The sequence below is a fragment of the Equus quagga genome, chromosome 9 (assembly GCF_021613505.1).
Source record: "Equus quagga isolate Etosha38 chromosome 9, UCLA_HA_Equagga_1.0, whole genome shotgun sequence".
Taxonomy (NCBI): domain Eukaryota; kingdom Metazoa; phylum Chordata; class Mammalia; order Perissodactyla; family Equidae; genus Equus; species Equus quagga.
In genome coordinates, this window is record NC_060275.1 from 71,056,609 (window position 1) to 71,060,752 (window position 4,144).

At 48.2% G+C, this 4,144-nt stretch overlaps 1 non-coding gene across 1 annotated transcript; it reads right to left on the minus strand.

Moving 5' to 3' along the window:
• Positions 1-3,290: 3,290 nt before the first annotated feature.
• On the minus strand, positions 3,291-3,419 carry LOC124245247 (small nucleolar RNA SNORA76). The gene has a single exon (XR_006890243.1). It is a non-coding gene; the product is annotated as a small nucleolar RNA SNORA76 (small nucleolar RNA).
• Between the last annotated feature and the right edge of the window lie 725 nt (positions 3,420-4,144).

Below are 4,144 nucleotides of genomic sequence, written 5' to 3' on the forward strand. Positions count from 1 at the left end.
TATATTTCCCCCTCATTTCCCTGAGCCCACCTTCCAAGGAGTGACAGGGGGACAACCTGGAGGAAGTTTGAGTACAAGACCTGGTTTGGAAAGATGGCAAGAGCGTATAGCGTAGCTATAAATCATATATCTTGTGTCTGAATGTGCTGCTTTGAGGCTTCCCAAACCTGCCTCCATGTGAGAGTCTTGCTCGTCCCCACTCTCACACTAAGACCATGTCTCTGGTCAGCAATGGGTCCCTGACAAAGAACACCCCCTCTTCTTGATCTCTGTAAGAAAGCTTGGGAAATTAAGCCAAAGCACTAGTCATGTTATTCAAAGAAGATCTCCAACGTAGTGGATGCTAAAGCCAATGTGCGGGTGGTCATGAATATTTCACCCAACCTCCAACTCTCTTCCGGAGGCCAACAGTGAGTAAAGACTATAAAATGCAAGCGTGGTAACTTCCCTGCTTATTTCATCTCTGAGCACTGGGAAAACCACCTTGCAGAAAATCAAACCCTATTTAGCCAGCCTCCCACATGCCCCCAGCCCCAGCGTCCAGGCCAGTCCTACACCATCAGAAGGGAGGGCACAGACACCCATGAAGCAGCAGGTGGCAGGTGTGTGGCTGCATGACAAGCGGAATCATGAACTCCACTCGGGCATTTCCATCCCCGTCCAGACACCCGCTGTTCTCACAATGCCTCCTTGAAAGGGGCCGGGGAGGGGAAGAGAAAACTATATACTCAGCGGGGCATGTGCTTTCCCTCCGTGGAAGCAGAATAGGCCAGCACCTGCAAGACATCTTTTTAGGAATACGGAAAAGGCCATTTGACGTAATCAGCTCTTGCAGTAGCCAGGTTGTCTGAAATTTCCAGGATTCATGATATCACTTAAGGGCCCCAGAATGTTGTTACTGGCCTAAGGCATGATAGTGACCAAAAGAAACCCCGTCATGGGCCACAATATTGCTACTGGGTAGACTTAGGTGATTATGGATGGACAGCCATCTCCAACAGGGATTTATTTGGCGGACCTAGCCCAACTTATTCTCCCATGGTCAGGAGAATATGGTCTTCTCAAGATCCCCTGGGGTCTTGGGGAAGGTCTTGGCAGCAGCAAGATGCAGTGTAAACAGAATGGCTCTGAGCACGGGTTGTGGGGGCAGGCAGCCCTGGTTTTGATTCCTGCCTTTTCCACTTATTGCTGTGTAACTTTGGGCATTATACTTAAACTTTCTGATCTCGGTTTCTTGACCTGTAAGATTGAGATGCTAATAAACAAGCAGAATTCCAAGTTGGCCCCAGGATCCACACTCCCTGGTATACATGCCCTGCATAATCTCTGGCACTGTGAACATGATGGATTTTATTCTCCTGATCAGGTTATGTTACATGGCACAGTTGACTTAAAGAAGAGATTATCTTGGTGAGCCTGACCTAGTCAGGTGAGCCCTTCAAAATTAGAGCATTTCTCCAGCTGGTTACAGAGGAAGAAGTCAGAAAGTCACACACTCCTGCTGGCCTGCAAGAAGCAGCAACAATCACGCCATGAACTACCCCTAAGGGCCAAGTGGCAGGGAAGGTGGTGGCCCTGAGGACGGAGAGTGGCCCGTAGCTGACAGCCAAGAAGAAAATGGAGATCTTAGCCCTATAATCTACGAACTGAATCCGACCAACAACCTGAACGAGCTTCGAAGAGCAGCCTACCCCAGAGCCTCTAGACAGGAACACGGCCCTGCTCTCACCTTGAGTTCAGACTTGGAAGACCCCTCCACGCCGTGCCCAGACTTCTGCCCTACAGGAGGGCAAGATGAGAAAGATAACTGGGTGTTACTCTAAGCCACTAGGCTGGTGGTGATTTGTTATGTGGCGACTGGAAAGTGATATAAATACGGCCTCTGGAAGGTTTTGCAAAGGGGAAGAGTACGTATAAAGCATTCAGACGAGTTTCCAGCAGAGTAAATGTTAACAGTTATCATCCTTGATGGGTCACCAACAGGCACTGAAAGAAAAGACAAAACTTCATGGCTTTAAGTTCTTATCTTGGAGAAATTACTTAACCTTTCTGAGTCTCAGCTTTCCCCTTAGTAAAATGAAACAGTAGAGGTCAATAACAATGTTGGTATAGAGTCTTCACAAATGGTAGCTCACTTAACCTCTCCAACAACCCAGGAAGGTAACACGATTATTACCATTTTAGAAACACACACTGAGATTCACAGAAATCAGGTGGCTCACCTAAGACCGTGCCTAAATATGGTGGAACAAGATCTCAGACGCAGGCTTTCTTCCAACTGCAGCTCATTCCCACTAAGTGCCCTCGGAGTTCCGAAAGTGTGTGACTCAGCAGTGGTTGCAGCAGGTGGCTGCTCCCGGTGGCTGCATTTGTCACATGAAATGCTTCAGTTCCCTTCTCCTTTGCGTCAACATCCACCCGACCACAGTATAAGGGTTCTCCAGAGAAATAGAACTAATCGGATGTGTGTGTGTGTGTATTTAGATATATCTAGGTAGATGAGAGAGAGTGAGAGAGCGCTTTATGTTAAGGAATCGGCTCACACAATTATGGAGGTGCAAGTCCAAAATCTGCAGGGTAGGTCAGCAGGCTGGAGACCCAAAGGAAGAGTTGGCATTGCAGCTTGAATCCCAAGACAGCCTGGAGCAGAATGTCTTCTTCCTCGGGGGACATCAGTCTTTCCCTTAAGGACTTCAACTGATTGGATGAGGCCCACCACATTACAGAGGATAAACTGCTTCACTCAGAGTCTACTGACTTAAATGTTAATCTCATCCAAAAAAATACCTTCACAGCAACATCCAGATGTGTTTGACCAAACATGTGGGTATCACAGCCTAGCCACACTGACACACAAAGTTCACCAGCACATAGTCACTGCCCTGGGTGTTACAAGTCCCCTTCGCGTATGTACTTTCTCCAGCTGCGCTGTGGAGGCTTCATCTCACAGCTTGCGGTTCCTCACATGGAGGAAGCGGAAATGAGGTTGGGGCCGGGGACGCTAGAGGGAGGGAGGCCTTCAGCTGTTGACCGAGACTGGTGGCTGGATGACGTTGACTGAGCACAGACTCCCAGCACTTTAGACTGGAGATGAGTTTCTAACAACCCACAAAGTAACAATGACAAAGATCTGTCTCCGTGGAACACGTGGGTACCTGTGCATATATTTTCAGTTCATTATCATTTTTATGTTCCTTCCAATGTGGAGAAGGAATAAAGGGATTGAAGGAAGCAGGGAAAAGAAGGGCAGTCAAAATCATAAAGGTTAGTAATTTGCTCCTCCGGCCCCGCCTTGTCGCTAGCGGTTAAAAGGGCTGCCGGCGAGGAGTAGGCGGCCCCAGTCGTGCGCAATCGCGTGCTCTGGCGCAGCCTGACCCCCGGCGCCACGTGCAGGTGCAGCAGGGGCTCAAAGGCAGCACGTCACGACAAGAAACACCACGCCAGCGATGGGATCAAACCACTTTTATTGAGGAGCTTCAGGGGAAGGGCCAAGGGCGGCGAGGACGTTGAGATCCGACGTCCTCAGTCCGGCCGGGATCTCTCCAGCTTCACAGTCACTGAAAAAAATAATTTGCTTTCTTGATTCATTTGGAAATATCATGATCTTTACATTTTTAATTTAACTCAAACTTAACCTCTGCAGTGAAGTCCTCCGAGCAAGACCACCTTAGTTTAAGTGGTCACCTTGGTAGAACAGTCCCCTTATCCTCTCCCACCCCAACCCCATGCTGGTCTGACACTTGGTAACTAAAAACTCCTTCCCTGGAGCCTTCTCTCAGCCCACGTTTGCTGAGTCCCATCGGGAACCTGGCAGAGACCTAACAGCTGCCTGGGACACCAAAGGTTCAGAATAAGGTTCCCGATTTCAAAATGCTTCTAATTTAATTTTGAAACACCATCAACATACTTGTGATGGTTAATTTTATGTGACTTGGCTGGGCCACAGTGTTCCGATATTTGGTTAAACATTATTCTGGATGTTTCTGTAAAGACGTTTTGGGATGAGATTAGCACTCAAATTGCTGGACTTAGAGTAAAGCACATTGCTCTCCCTAATGTGGGTGGGCCTCGTCCAATCAGGTGAAGGCCTAAATAGAACAAAAAGACTGATTTCCCCTGACCAAGGAGGAATTCTGTCAGCAGA